Source organism: Balaenoptera physalus (assembly GCF_965194825.1).
Source record: "Balaenoptera physalus genome assembly, chromosome: 4".
Lineage (NCBI taxonomy): Eukaryota > Metazoa > Chordata > Mammalia > Artiodactyla > Balaenopteridae > Balaenoptera > Balaenoptera physalus.
This window is the reverse complement of record NC_138891.1, coordinates 64,823,537-64,840,390: the sequence shown is the minus strand read 5'-3', so window position 1 is coordinate 64,840,390 and position 16,854 is coordinate 64,823,537. Positions and strand designations below refer to the sequence as shown.

At 40.3% G+C, this 16,854-nt stretch overlaps 1 long non-coding RNA gene across 1 annotated transcript in view; it reads left to right on the top strand.

Moving 5' to 3' along the window:
• LOC309660683 overlaps positions 1-13,105 on the top strand; it is a 54,867-nt gene extending 41,762 nt beyond the window's left edge. The window contains exon 3 of the long non-coding RNA XR_014263540.1: positions 12,878-13,105. This is a non-coding gene — a long non-coding RNA (uncharacterized lncRNA). The remainder of the gene's footprint in view (positions 1-12,877) is intronic.
• The last annotated feature ends 3,749 nt before the right edge of the window (positions 13,106-16,854 follow it).

Below are 16,854 nucleotides of genomic sequence, written 5' to 3'. Positions count from 1 at the left end.
GAGGAAGAGAGACCATCCCAGGCAAGAGGAACCACACATAGTCAAGTTCAGAGGCAGGGCAATCATGGCAAAGAGCTCAACGATGGCTGCAGTAATGCTATATGAATGGTAGGAAGTAAGACTAGGAAGGATGGCAGAAGCCAGAACACAAAGGGCTGGTAGGCATTGGCAAGAAGCCTGAATTTTCCTGGCAGCCACAGCAAGTTTTATGTGGTCCTCTGGCAGCAGAGTGGAGGGTGGGTTGAAAGAAGATGATGCTGGAAGCAGGGACTCTCCTAAGGAGACTAAAGAAATAATACAGGTGAGAAATGACAAAGGCTTGAACAAAGGCAATGTTTTGGGTTGAATTGTGTCCCTCCAAAATTCCTATGTTGAATTGTGTCCCTCCAAAATTCCTAACTCCCAGTACCTCAGGATGTGACCTTATTTGAAGAGAGAGTATATACAGAGGTAATCAAGGTAAAGTGAGATCATTAGAGTGTGCCTAATCCAATATGACTGGTGTCCTTATAAAAAGGGGAAATTTGAACACAGAGATAAGTACAGAGGGAAGATGATGTGGAGATACAAGGAGAACACCATGTGAACATGAAGGTGGCCATCTACAAGCCAAGGAGAGAGGCCTGGAGCAGATCCTTCCCTCACAGCCCTCAGAAGGAATCAACCCTACCAAAATCTGGATTTCCAACCTCCGGAACTATGAGACAATAAATTTCTGTAGTTTAATCAACCCACTTTGTGGTACTTTGGTATAGCAGCCCTAGCAAACCAATAGAGGCAGTGACAATGGGGGTGAAGTGAAAGATATTTAGGAGGTAAGTTGAGGAGGTCTTCATGATTGATTGGATGTGGAGAAAGGGAAAGTGAGAAAGGACTAAATATAATTCTGCCAACTGGAGGAGCAGGAATGGGACTTGGGGGCGGGGGGAATGAGCTCAGAACTGGAACTATTGGGTCTGAGGCTGCAGCTGGTTGAGAGATTGTGAGGTGGGGAAGTGACGAAAGCAAGTGTCGATATCTCCCTATAAAGGAAATGAGAGTGAACTGTGGTTACAAGATGCAATAAAGTTTTATTTCATCAGGAAACACTTGAACACATTTGTGGATTAAAGATGGGTCTCTCCTTCCCTCATACTCTGCTTTATTTTTCTTCATAACGTTCATGACCTGACATGTTACAGGTGTGTTTATTTGCTCATGTGTTTATTTCTGCTCCCCGCCCCCCAACAACTAGACTGTGTACTCAACAAGGGCACTGACTTTGTTTTATTCACTTGTGTATATATCCAATGCCTACAGCTATATCTGGCACATGGCAGGTGCACATTAAATATTTGTTGAATGAATGAATGAATAATTGGTGGAGTGAAGTTAATGGGAAAGATGTAGGGCACAGACTCTGCAGCACAGATGAAGAGGAGCTGAAAATAGCAGCTACCACAGGAATACCTGGGGCCCTCTGCCAAAAGGATATGAAGATGGATTCGAAACAGGGGGAAGATCGTGGGTCTGCAGGCTGTCTGCCCCTTGCCTGTCCCTCCACCCTCCTACTCATATCACCTGCTCCTGCCTGATTATCCTTGCAAGAGGAAGCGATTCTCCCAACTGCCCCACTCTACTGCATAACCCATAAGGAAACTGAGGGTAAATTCTGGAGTTGTTACAGATTGGAAGAGTTGATCATGCACATCTGTCCATTTCATGTCACAGGAAAGATATATGGTACCTCTGCTACCCTAAGCTACATACAGCCATACCCTAGCCGTATGGAGAGTTCTCAGTGCCATTCCAAACAGACGTGCAAAATGGACAAAGATTTATATTCAAGGAAGTTTATCCATAGCGCTATTCGTATTGAAAACAACTGGAGATGATCTAAATGTCTGCCACTAGGGAATTAATTAAATACATGATGGCAAAGCCGTAAGACAGAATGGTATATCTCCATTAAAAATTACGTTTTCTAAGAATTTTCACAATAGGGGAAAATGCTCACAATATAAAGTTATATGAAATCAGCAGAATAGAGAACCACATATATGTTGTGATTCCATGTTGTAAAGAAAAATATGTATGCACACACACACACTCACACATATACAGCCTAAGAGTACCTGAGTGATTTTATGCAATCTGTTGGTGGTAGAGCCAGAGGACTTGGCGTGACAGTGATTGCTCTCACACTTTGATTACAGCATAGTACTATGACACGCACATCGTAAGAGTTGACTGCAAAGAAAATTAAAAATCTATGAGGAGGACTTCCCTGGTGGTCCAGTGGTTAAGAGTCCACCTGCCAATGCAGGGGACACGGGTTTGATCCCTCTTCTGGGAAGATCCCACATGCTGCAGGGCAACTAAGCCCGTGTGCCACAACTACTGAGCCCGCGCGCCTACAGCCTTGCTCCGCAACAAGAGAAGCCACCGCAATGAGAAGCCCACACACTGCAACGAAGAGTAGCCCCCGCTCGCTGCAACTAGAGAAAGCCTGCACACAGCAACGAAGACCCAAAGCAGCCAAAAACTAAATAAATAAATTTATTAAAAAATAAATTAAACAAAATTTTTTAAAAATCTATGAGGACATAGAGCACAGTTCATGGTACCCAAAATTTGGAAACACCCCAAATGTCTATCAAGAGTGGGTTGGATAAAGTGTGACATATTCATACACTGGCATACCTTACAGGAACAAGAAAGAATGAACTATTGCAACATGCAACAACCTGGAAGAATCTCACAAATAAAATATTGTCAGACTCACAGACTTAGAGAAAGAACTTATGGTTACCAGGGGGAAGTCTGGGGGGAGGGATAGATTGGGAGTTTGGGATTGACATGTACACACTGCTATATTTTAAATAGATAACCAGCAAGGACCTACTATATAGCACAGGGGGAAAAAAAATAAAAGACAAGAGATAACAAGCACCGGCGACAAGGATGTGGAGAAAAGGGAACACTTGCGCACTGTTGGTGGGAATGTAAATTGATGCAGACATCACAGAAAACAGTATGGAGGTTCCTCAAAAAATTAAAAACATAACTACAATACTACCCGGCAATTCCACTTCTGGGTGTATATCCGAATAAAACAAAATCACTATTTTGAGGAGACATTCATTCAGCATTATTTACAATAGCCAACCCATGGAAACAACCTAAGTGTAAATTGATGGATGAAAGGATAAAGAAAATGTAGTATCTACACACAGTGGAATGTTATTCAACCACAAAAAGGAAATCTTACCATTTGCGACACCATGACAGCAGGGATGGACCATGAGGGCATTATGCTAAGTGAAATGTCAGAGAAAGGCAAATACTGTGTGACCTTGTTTATATGTGGCATCTAAAAAAACTGAATTCATAGAAACAAAGAACAGATCTGTCAACAGGTACAAACTTTCATTTATAAGATAATAATTTCTGGGGATATAATATACAACACAGTTAAAAAAAAGGTGAATGAACAGTGTTTGGGGACTTCCCTGGTGGTGAAGTGGTTAAGAATCCGCCTGCCAATGCAGGGGACACGGGTTAGATCCCTGGTCTAGGAAGATCCCACATGCCACGGAGTAACTAAGCCCATGCACCACAACTACTGAGCCCGCGTGCCACAACTACCGAAGCCCGCTCACCTAGAGCCCATGCTCTGCAACAAGAGAAGCCACCGAATGAGAAGCACACACACCACAACGAAGACCCAACACAGCCAAAAAAAAAAAAAAATCATGTTTAAAGAAAAATAAGGAGTTTAAAGTGACGGAACAGGAAAAGCTAAAATGGGCATGTACCAGCCTGTAAACATTTATGATGGGTGGGAAAAACAAAACAAAAAAACACCCTGTGGCTTTTTAACTAGGCTAATCCCTACCAGGGCAAGTAGCAACCCGTTAAGAGACTCCGTGCTCGGGGGTTCCCTGGTGGTGCAGTGGTTAAGAATCTGCCTGCCAATGCAGTGGACACGGGTTCAAGCCCTGGTCCAGGAAGATCCCACATGCCGCGGAGCAACTAAGCCCGTGCACCACAACTACTGAGCCCACGTGCCACAACTATTGAAGCCCGCACACCTAGAGCCCACGCTCCGCAACAAGAGAAGCCACCACAGCGAGAAGCCCGTGCACCACAACTAAAGAGTAGCCCCCGCTCGCCGCAACTAGAGAAAGCTGGCATGCAGCAATGAAGACCCAACACAGCCAAAAATAAATAAATAAATAAAATTTGTTTAAAAAAAAAAAGAGACTATGCGCTCGAAGAGAAGAGTCAGTGATGCCTTTTTCTTTGTGGTTTGAAGGCGTCCTAAGCTGATGGCAAAGCATTCATTTAGGGTCCCCTTGATGGAAGGAGTCTGCTTTTTCCGTCCACCCAGTGAAGAGAATGGGCAGGACTTTGCTCCCAACACTCAGCTGTGCACTTCTTTGCCTAAGTTTGCCTCTTACCTCCGGGTGTGATTAACTTGACCCAGTAAAACCTCAACTAGACAGCTGCTGCTGTGTCGCTACCACTTCCAGAATGTACTCTGTACAACATCAGTTTCTTTGTATCACTAACTTCTTTTTTTTTCTTCACATCCTTATTGGCGTATACACTGAAATATTACTCAGCCATAAAAAGGAACGAAATTGAGTTATTTGTAGTGAGGTGGATGGACCTAGAGTCTGTCATACAGAGTGAAGTAAGTCAGAAAGAGAAAAATAAATACTGTATGCTAACACATATATATGGACTCTAAAAAAGCGGTACTGATGTATCACTAACTTCTGATTCCAAGACTGGGGTGGTTGCTGGCTGCAGGGAAAGCAGAGATCTGGGATCCATGGCTTCTATAATGGGGGGCAGATGCTGCTGCGTGTGACAATTCCCCCAAACATAGGGAAGGAATTCAGATGCTAAGTGAGAGACGAATTTCCACGATGGTCTACCCCTTTGGCTTCCCGAAATCAACATGTATGTTTCTTCCCACACTTACACCTCTTTAAAGAAAATAACATCTAACATAATGCAACAACCTCTTAGGTCTTTAGCTATTCCTAAAAGTGCTTAAGCCAAAATCTCAATTATTGCACCCAGGATCCAGGATCTTGGAGTGATGCTTATCTGTCTTTTAAGTCTCTTAATTCTCTTCAATTGTTTAATTAAAGAAGTTGACTAATTCTCTTGAAAATTTGTCCACTATTCTTTAAATTATAAAATTAACAGGCATCTTTTTCTATATAAAATATTGGGGGAAAGGGAGAACAAAGACAAAAACTATTCTAAAATATATAAATATGTACCTGAAAATGCCAGTAGATTTTAAAGTTCTCAATTTTGCAAGTGAATCCAAGGCCACAGTTGGTATTTATAACTTGACTTCTCAACTACCCATCCCTATCTTTGTCTATAGCCAGCAGAATCTCAGCTGATCAAACTTTTATTCCTCAGAGACTTGAAATCTTAGTGGAATTAAATTACATCTTAGAATTACATCTGCCTATGTAAGATTACTGAAGTTTTCCATGAACTTTTACCACTAATCTTAGAATTACATCTGCCTGTGTAAGATTACTGAAGTTTTCCATGAACTTTTACCACTAAACATGGCAGCTCTGGTCAACAACCCACCAAGAATTATTCCTCTTTCTTAGTGGCGCAATAATTAGTCCTTCCATTTAGAAAGAAATCATCTGGTCCCCAGAAACTTCACTGAGACAACAAACCGTTGTAATTTCATGGGATTTTTCTCCCACCGTCTGGCATATATTTTTTTTTCTTTTTTTTTTTTTTCAAAGGCATCTAGGGTAACTGCTTACAGTTCTATAGGTCATTGCAGCCAAATGTCATCAATGTAATAGACTAGTGTGTACCAACCTGTGGATTGATGAAACAATAGTTTCCTGTAGCACACAGCCAGTTGACCTAACCTCAATGGGAGACAATTAAGGTGTATTGCTGTCCCTTCTAGGTTAAAGGTATCCTCAGTTTATTGGAATCAAAAATAAATATAACCTGCTAGATAAATAGCTATATACCAGTCACCAGGACTTGTGTGATTTCCTCCCCGAAGAAGCTCCCATCTGGAATAGCAATTGTGATTGTGGTCATCACCTGATTAAGTTTAAGATAATCCGCTGATATTCACCTGCTAAGACTCATCTGCCTTTTCCACTGTCAAACTGGTGCTTTAAACACGTCTAATATAGGAATTGCCATCTTTGTATCTCAGAAGCCTTTGGTATGGGCACTAATGCCTGTGATTCTACAAAATTCCACATTTTGATAGGAAGCGAGAGTTCCCGGGGCTTCCACTGGCTCTTCTTCCCATAATAACTCTTAGTCTATAAGTCAGAAATCCAGTACAGGGTTTATGTCACTTGCTAAATATGGTAAAATTGCGATGGTAAAACTCCAACAAAACACTGTATGTGGAGTGCAAATTATCCATTGCCAAAAATGCAGAAACACGTTACTGAGAAGCTAATAAAATGTTTGGGGTAAAATGAGCCGATGTAAATCTAGGCATCTGGATCTCGTGCTTTCCAAACATATCTGTTCTGGTTAAGGTTTGGCACCACATGGTAGAAATGATCTATTCTGGTTTAAATGTTGATGGTGTGATTCTGAATCCTGTGAATGGCCAGTACCTCCAGAACAACTATAGTAATTCCAGGAATATCTTGACTAGTTGGCATTCGTTTTATTGGTCCATATTAGGAATATTGGGTCATCCTCTACCTCATATTATCCACAAAAGCTTTTACTGACAAAGAACAGTCACTATACCTCTATTTTTTGAAGTCAGTATTCATTTCATGAAAGTATTTCTCCTTTAGTGAGAGAACAATCTTCTGGGTTCTTTCAGGACATAGCTAGAAGGTAGGTGAACAGACTGAAAAAGAGAAATCCACTACAAGGTTCCCATTTCTTTAAATCTTTAGATCCCTCCTTCTACCTTATATCAAGTAATGACAAGATATAAGAGGCATAAAAACAGGAAAGGAAGAGATAAGACTACTGCTATTTGTAAATGAATGTATCACCTATATAGAAAGAGCAATAGAATCTAGATACAAACTGTTAGAACTAATAAGAAAGGTCAATAAGTTTTCTGCATATTAAAACCAACCTTTCAAAAACCCAATAGCATTTCTCACAGCATCAATAACCAACCAGAAAATATAATTTAAAATAAAATACTATTCACAATAAGCCCCCAAAATGTAAAGTATGTGGACATTAATGAAGACTGCATAAGATGTGAAAAAAAAAAACTTTAAAACTTTTATGAAGGATATATAGAAGTTCAATAAATGCAAAGGCAGCCATCCTCTTGGAATGGATAACAATATTATAAAGATGTCAGTTCCCCCCAAGTTAACCAATAAATCTGATGCAATCAAAATTTCACATGGATTTTTTTAGGAACTCAGTAAACATCTCTACGATTTGTTTAGAAGAATAAAGTTTGGGACTTCCCTGGTGGCACAGTGGTTAAGAATCCGCCTGCCAATGCAGGGGACACGGGTTCGAGCCCTGGTCCAGGAAGATTCCACATGCCGTGGAGCAACTAAGTCCATGTGCCACAACTACTGAGCCTGTGATCTAGAGCCCACGTGCCACAACTACTGAAGCCCTCGCGCCTAGAGCCCATGCTCCGCAACAAGAGAAGCCACTGCAGTGAGAAGCCCGCGCACCTCAACAAAGAGTAGCCTCCACTTGTCGCAACTAGAGAAAGCCCCGCGCAGCAACGAAGACCCAACGCAGCCATAAATAAATAAATAAATTTATAGAATAAAGTTTTACAAATAACTAAGTCAATCTTTGTTTTAAAAAAAAAAAACATAAGAAATGAAGAGAAAAAAACAAAAGAAAAAAAAAGAAATTAAAAATGTAAAAGCATAAAGAGGACGTATCAGTCAGGCTTAAACCAGAGAAACAGAACCAGTCAGAGATATATATTAAGAAATTTATTGCAAGAAATTGGCTCACATAATTTTGGGTTTGCCTATACAAGTCTGAAATTCATAGGGCAGGCTGTCACAGAGGACAGGCTGGGACTCTCAGGTACAGCCTGAAGCTGCAGTCCAGAGGACAAATGTCTTCTTCTACAGAGAAGCCCCAGCTCTGCTCTCAAGGCCTTTAAACTGATTGGATCAGGCCCACCCAGTTTATCTAAGATTATTTTCCTTACTTAAAGTTAACAGATTAATGGGCTTTAATCACATCTACAAAATACCTTCACAACAACACCTAGATTCGTTTTGACTGAGTAAATAACCAGCCAAGGAAAGTGCATAGTGGTTAAAAAAAAAAAAAAAACAGCCAAGGTTACACATCAAAAAGACCATCACAAAAGGGGGATTGTCCTACCAGTTTTAAAGATGTACTATGCAAAACAACAACAGCAACAACAAAAAGATGTATTATGAAGCCCAATTTTTTAAAAAAATGCAGTATTGTTGTAAGCCCAGTCAGATAGACCCATGGAACAGAATAGATAGCTTCAAGATAAACATGTATGGGAATGTAATATACAATGAAAGCAGCACCACATAGGAAAAGACAAGTTATTTAAATATCCAATGTTGGGGAAACTGGTTATATCTATATGGGAAAAACAAAATGATCTATATCTCACACCACACACAAAAGTAGACTCCAGATGGAATTTAACCTAAATGTGACAGATGAAAACAGTAAGTAGAAGAAAGTATAGATTATCTTTGTAAATTATGAGTAAGGAAAGACTTCATAAACAAAATCTCTCAGTACACTTGTAGCCAGTTTAGGACCTTAATAGGGAGGGTATCAAAAAAGCTATAGCACCAGAGTCTCCATAAGAAAACTGAGAGGTGGGACTTCCCTGGTGGTCCAGGGGTTACAACTTCACCCTTCCGCTGCAGAAGGCACGGGTTTGATCCTTGATGGAGGAACTAAGATCCCCTCAAGCCACACAGTGTGGCCCGCCCCCCAAAAATATATCAGATTTGTCTGTCATGTATAAGAACACAAAGAGAGTTTTACTCTCTCTTTCACTTCTATCCAGTTCAGAAAATTTATTCCTGTATGCCAAACCTTGTTTGTGTTTTTTTCTACATTTTCATCATAAGAACTGTCCAACTGCTATCAAATGTTTAAAGGAAACCATAAAAAGGAAATACCTAGAGGAAAACGTAAGGGTACATTAATTTTATTCAGGATGAGATAGAACCTTTTCAGCCTATATGTAATAAAGATTTTCCTAACAAAGAAAATCTGTAGTTCTGACTACAAGAAAATTTAGAATGTCTTGTGGTCAATACAAATTGGGACAGCTGCCCAGCTCACAGTAATTTCCCATTAACCTTATTTGTGCCACTGCTTCTTTTCTCAGTAATAGACCTACCTCCCAGCACAGGGGTAGGCACGTGACCCAGGTTACCCAATTATAGTGCCTCTCTCTTCCCACCTCCTATTCATTTGTTTTGTCTATCAATTCATTCCACAACTGTTTATGGAGTGGGGATTCAATGATGAACAAAATATTCCTGCACTTTCTTGAAGCTTAGGATTTGGGGGAAAATAAGCATTAATCAAACACTTATGCTAATAAATATATAATTACAAGCTGAAATAAGTTCTCTGAAGGAGAGGAGCATGGGTCTATGAGAACATAAATCAAAGAAAATAGACATACACTAGAGGCAGGAAGGAGGGCAGTCAGAACTGAAGGGGTGTCACTGGAGATGAAAGTGAAGAATTGGGTAGGAATAAACCAGGTGAAAGGGATAATGAGGGCAGAGAGAAGACTGCATGCCAGGAGAATCACAGCCATCTGTCAGTGGTAAAAGCAATAGGAGATTAGCAGAGATAATCCTGTCACTGGTTGTTAAAGAAATGCAAATTAAACAACTACCAGATGTCATGTTTCACCTCTTAGTTTAACGAATATTTTAATTTTGATGAATGATATGGTGAACTTTCATAGATTGTGACTAGGAGTGTAAATTAGTACAACTTTTCTGGAAAGTAAGTTGACGATATGCTTCAAAAGTCCTAAAAAAGAGAGATCTAATGCACAGTATAGTGAATATAGACAATAATATTGTACTACTAAAAAAAAAAATACTAAAAAAATCACACTTGACAAATTATTTATTTTCCTACAAACCTATCCTAAGCAAAAAAAAAAAAAAAAATTAAGATCTCAGATATAGATTTATGTACAAAAAATATTCATTGAAGCATTATTTCAAATGTCGAAAAATTAGAAAAAACAAGGAAACAATTAAATTATGTGCAGCCATATGGTAGAATATTATAGTCAATAGTATACATGCAAGATACATCACTTTTCTAATTAGAGAAAAGAATCCAATTAAAATGTTCCATTGCCAACAAAATATTTTAGTGTTCAATGCATAATTTGTTGCTTAATAACTACCTGCAGAATAAAAATTCATGATTGACAACAAATATGATTTATGAAGTCCAGATGTATTATGACTTTAATGTATATCCAATTTTGTATTTGTATATCAAACTGCCTACTTGACAACTTCCACTTTGATAGATCATAACATCTCAAACTTACTGAGTTCAAAATCAAACACTAATCCCCCCCTCCCCCTCCCACCTCCCCCTTTCCTGTCTTTAACTCTTTCCCTTTCAGGCTCCCGCATCTCAGTCTGGAGCACCCACAGCCTTTCTTGAGTGCTTCTTCACGTCTCCATCCCCTCACCCTCCTACTAGTCCGCTCAATTCTGTCTCCAAAATAGATCTAAAATCTGTCCATTTCTCTCCATCTCCTTTGCCACCACCCTATTGCAATGGTCTCTTTCCTGGACCAATGCAATAGCTTCCTAACTGGTCTAGTTTTCACCTCCCTCCAACCCATTTTCCATCCAATGGAGAGTGTGGTCCTGTAAAAATAAAAACTGAGTTAAGCCATTCCCCTGCTGAAAACATTTCAATGCTTTCCATTACATTTAAATAATATCCAGGGACTTCCCTGGTGGCTTAGCGGCTAAGAATCTGTCTGCCAGTGCAGGGGACATGGGTTCGATCCCTGGTCCGGGAGGATTCAACATGACACAGAGCAGCTAAGCCCATGCACCACAACTACTGAGCCTGCGTGCCACAACTACTGAAGCCTGCGCGCCTGGAGCCCATGCTCTGCAACAAGAGAAGCCACCGCAATGAGAAAGAAGCCTTTGCACCACAGCGAAGAGTAGACCCCGCTGACCGCAACTAGAGAAAGCCTGAGCGCAGTAACAAAGACCCAGTGCAGCCAAAAAATAAAATAATTAATTAATTAATTTAGATTGCATATGTTAAAAAATAAATAAAATAAAATAACATCCAACACCCTTTCTATGACCTACATAATAATTGCTAACTTATTATCAGCTTGACAATTACTCTAAATGTTTTATATTTACTAACTCAAGGAATCCTAACAAGAAGCCTATGAAGTAGGTATGCTTATAATTTCTAATTTACAGACAAGGCAAACAAGGCACAGGGTTTAAATTCGCCCAGGGTCTCTCAGTAATGGTGGAGGCAGTGTTTAACCCCAGACAGTCTAGACCCTGCTCTCAGCACCACCAGCCCCCTCCGGTACTCAGCTGTACTCACAGGGATCCCGTGATCTGGTCTCTAGGCTCCTGGAAACTGACAAACGTTCTCACTTTAGTGCATGTGTGCCCTGGCTGATTTCCTCCCAGGAACACTGTTTTCACTGCTCTTGAAATACCGGCTTCTCATCTTCATAAAAACGGAGTAGTAAAATAGATCATGGTACATGTTTACAATGGAATACCATGTAACTATTTTTAAAATTTGAGCTAAATCTGTATATACTAATATGGAAAGATATTTAGCGTATTTTAGATCGCTAAGTGAAAAAAGCCAAGTTTCAGAATAGTATGTTAAAATAAAGGAATATGTATACCATGATATCATGTGTTTTTTTTTAAAAAAGAAATCTATTTATTTATTTATTTTTGCCTGCGTGGGGTCTTCGTTGCTGCGCGCGGCTTTCTCTAGTTGTGGTGAGCGGGGTCTACTCTTTATTGTGGTGCGCGGGCTTCTCATTGCAGTGGCTTCTCTTGTTGCGGAACGTGGGCTCTAGGCGTGCGGGCTTCAGTAGTTGTGGCACACGGGCTCTAGAGCGCAGGCTCAGTAGTCGTGGCACACGGGCTTAGTTGCTCCGCGGCATGTGGGATCTTCCCAGACTGGGGATCAAACCCGTCTCCCCTACATTGGCAGGCAGATTCTTAACCACTGCCCACCAGGGAAGTCCAGATATATGTGTTTTATTAAAATTAAAAAAAAATTTTTTTACCTATCAAAGGTCTAAAGGTTTATACACTAAATTTTTAACTGAGGTAACCTCTGAGGAGTGAGCTGGAAAGAAAAAAGAATAGGAAAAAGGATTTTCACTTTTTACATTGCACATTGTTTGAATTTTTTTATCCTCAGCCTACATTAGTAATGTAATAATAATACTAAGGCAAATGTTTTCTTTATATGCTAAATGTCTGATTGCTACATTTTGTTATTTTGGTATTCTAATTTTTGCTACTTTTATCCCTTTCCCAGGTTTCTCTTAGGTATCTGGAGAAGGTGTCTAATTTAATTCTTTTATTTTTTCATAGGCTGAGTTTTTCTTTAGTGCTCAGGACTCTCCAAAATGATTGGTTGTTTCACCACAATTATTTACATTATACAGCCATAGCCATCATTACTAACTAAATGTTTTCCTAGGGGCTTCCCTGGTGGGCCAGTGGTTAAGACTCTGTGCTTCCACTGCAGGGGGCGCCGGTTTGATCCCTGGTCGGGGGACTAAGATCCCGCATGCCACGTGGTGTGGCCAACAATAATAATAATAAATGTTTTTCTAATTTCCTCTCAGTTCTAAGCTGGTTCATGGACTTCCCTGGTGGTGCAGTGGTTAAGAATCCGCCTGCCAACAAGAGAGGCCGCAATAGTGAGGCCCGCGCACCGCGATGAAGAGTGGGCCCGCTTGCCGCAACTAGAGAAAACCCTCGCACAGAAACGAAGACCCAACACAGCCAAAAATAAATAAATAAATAAATAATTTAAAAAAAAAAAAAAAAAAAACAGAAAGAGAACTCACTCATTATAAAAAAAAAAAGAATCCGCCTGCCAATGCAGGGGACACGGGTTTGAGCGCTGGTCCGGGAAGATCCCACATGCTGCAGAGCAACTAAGCCCATGTGCCACAGCTACTGAGCCTGTGCTCTAGAGCCCACGAGCCACAACTACTGAAGCCTGCACGCCTAGAGCCCTTGCTCCGCAACAAGAGAAGCCACCACAATGAGAAGCCCACTCACGGCAACAAAGAGTAGCCCCTGCTCACCACAACTAGAGAAAGCCCGCGTGCAGCAACGAAGACCCAAAGCAGCCAAAAAAATAAATAAATACAAATAAATAAATAAAAAATTAGCTGGTTCATGAAAACCAGCCTTAACTAAGTCTCCAACTTGTGATTTCCATATTCATGTTTCCAAGCAATGAATGAGTGTTCAGTCACTTTCTCTGCTATTAGTTCTCTGTTACTGAATCCAAGCTCATACTGCTAGCTGCATGATAGGCCAATAAATAGAGACATGGGGTGTTGGGGTAAGGAATAGCAACTTTGTTCAGAAATCCAGCAGACCAAGAAGACGGCAGCTAGTGTTCCAAAGAATCATCTTACCCAAGTTAGAATTCAGGCTTCTTTATGGTAAAAGGGAAGGGGGTGTGGCTGGTGGTTGCAGACTTCTTGGTGCCAGCCAGACCCCAGAGGGGATGTGATAATCCTTTGATCTTGTCGCTGTCCATGTAGCTCCAGTCACTATGTTCCTGAAAACCTCCAATAAGACAAATGTTATTTTCTGTTCTACAACTTTTTATCTCTATATGAACGATCTACAACTCTTTATCTTTATATGAATGAAAAGTGTTATGGCTTTATAGGTCAAGCCTGGGAGACGGAGCCTTGAGACAGGGCTATTATGTATATTTCAGGCTATAGGCAACATTCTTTTAAAGGAAGGTACAGAGCCAGCATGACTAAGCACAGGCACCAGAGCACAAAGGTTAGAGCTAAAAGAATAGATCCAATATGGAGTCAGGTTTGTTCTTCTCTGTTACATGAGGACATCCTCACATCACTCCTTTGAGGATCTTGCTTATTCAGTGTAAGGTTTTCTTGACCATCTCTATACTGGTAATCCTAGTTCTGGTTGTATATTCCACCCAGACTTACCCTGAGCCCCAGACTGTTATAACCAGTACTCACTAGATATCTTCATTTGGATGTTTCTTGAACTCATCATTCTGCCCCACCTTCCCTTATTTTCCCTTAGATAATGGTACCATTGTCCTTCTACCTGGTCACCCAAGCCAGAACCCAGAAGTTGGTCTAGATTTTCTCCCTCCTTCACTTCCACATCCCAGTAGTATCTTGGGGGACCCCTCCTGTGAGCAATTCTGAATCAGTCAGGGTCCAATCAGGAGAGATAAGCCACATAGTAATATGAATAGAGAAAGTTTAATATAAAGGGACATTGGGGGAGAGGGCCTAGATTCTATAAAGGGACATGATAATTAAATTTGGGGCCAGCCTCTGGCTTTCCCCTAAGTTGTAGGAGTAAGCCTCAGTTAGAGAGTACTCGCAAGTGGGCACATTATTTACTCCTGTATATATCTCCCCAACCAAGACATAAACTTTTTGTGGTCATTTTTTTTTACTATCTCTTTTCCTTTTCTCCTCATATTCCCATCATCAAGACCAGTCAAGTCCACCCTTTCAGAGTCTCCCCACCCACTGCTTAATCTCCATTCTTGCTGCCATGGGAGTCCAGTCCTCCTCACCTCATAGTTACTGTACAGGAACCATGTTCCACAAGGTCACTCATTCAACAGCCTGGCCCTGTGCAAGGTGCTGAAGATACAGACATGAATTGACACATAAACCCTCCAGCCTGACGTCCATATCTTTGCCAGGACAATCTTCCCTCCTTTCAGCAAGTCAGTCCCCTCCTCAGGGACCTATAAAGGCATGTTGTTGCCTACCCATTTTAATTTTAAAATTTTAGTTTTAAATTTTAAATTCATACTTTGCTTTCTTTCATTCACTCAAGTGTTACTGAAGGGTTACTACGTGCCAGGCACTGGTACTAGGTATAAAGGTGGACAAACTAGGCATGGGCCCTGTCCTCAAGGAATTTAGTCTAGTGGGGAAGACAGATGTAAAAGCCAAAATCACAAAAATAATTATATAATTACTATTGTTTAATTACAATTATTGTGAACAATATGAGGGGTGCTTATAAGAGTATATAAACAAGAGATCTGATCTATTCTAAACCAGGAAGAAAGACAAGGCCTGAGATCTGAGTAGGAGCCCAGGTTTAGGTGTGTGCTGGGTGGAAGGTAGTTGTTAAGTGTCCCAGGAAGAGGGAACAGCTCATTCAGAGGTCCAGCTTTGAGCATACATGGGGCATGAGAAACTGTATGCCTATAGCATAGCAAACAAGGGAGAGAGTGGCAGATAAGGAATGAATCATGCAGTGAATTGCAGATTGTATTAAGGTTTTTGGACTTTGTCCTAAAAGTTTTGAGAAGCCATTGATGGTTTCAAAGCATGTTATACCATGACCTGACTTACATTTTTTTCTCTCAACATTTTATTATGAAAATGTTCAAACAGTGAAGAGAATTGTACAATAAACACCCATATTACTGACTCACATAGATTTTACAATTAACATTTTGCTCCTGACTTAATTTTTAAATTACATCACACTGACAAGTATGTAGGTGTTAAAAAGGAGGAAATAAATTTAATCTCTTCATCCCAGGGAGGATACAAAAAAGTTTAGAAATGGTACAGCCTAGCTGATAAAATGATTAGAAATTATTAAATGCACAAAAGCACAAGGGATCATTGCAAAATTCCAAACACAGTTATTGGAGAAAAGTGTACTAGAGTTGTTTTCTCAGATACACCCTTTATCATTTCATCTTTGTGAACTATGATTCCAGGTCCAAGGTTATATTTTTATTTTTTTATAACCTGATTTCCTCTTATTAGAACTTGAAATACAGTGTTTAAAGAGGTAAAAACTCTACAAACACTTTAGTTTCTAAGATAATATGCACTTCACCAGATAAGTGAGTTGATGAAGCCCTGACAAATGGTGATGAGAGGAATGGAGAAAAAAAAGATAAATTTTAAAAATGTATGGGAAGTTGAATTGATGAGAAGTGTTAACTAATTAAATTAGGGAGAGAGAGAAGAAAGTTTTAGCAGAGATGTTTCGAGGGCAAAGGAGGAATAGATTATTAAAATGCTTATTTTAATTTTGGATATGCTAATTTTTGTAAGCCTCTGAAGTATCCGGGTAAATATTCCAACTAGAATTTAAACATGGAACTGGACGGGTGGGGGATGTTCAAGTCTAAAAATACAGATTTGGAAACCGTAATCATATAGGTCCCTGATTGAAACCATGAAAGCAGATGAGGTTGGCTCTGGAGAGTATGCAAAAAGAGAGGACAATTGTCACCTTAAGTCATCATGAAATCTCTGGGTCTCAGGTACCTTAAAAACCTAATACTGTTCCAGATGACTATTTATTTATTTATTTATTTTTGGCTGCATTGGGTCTTCGTTGCTGTGCATGGGCTTTTCTCTAGTTGCAGCACGCAGGGACCACTCTGTTGCAGTGCACGGGCTTCTCATTGTGGTGGCTTCTCTTGTTGCGGAGCACAGGCTCTAGGTGTGCAGGCTTCAGTAGTTGTGGCACGCGGGCTCAGTAGTTGTGGCTCGCAGGGTCTAGAGCGCAGGCTCAGTAGTTGTGGCACATGGTCTTAGTTGCT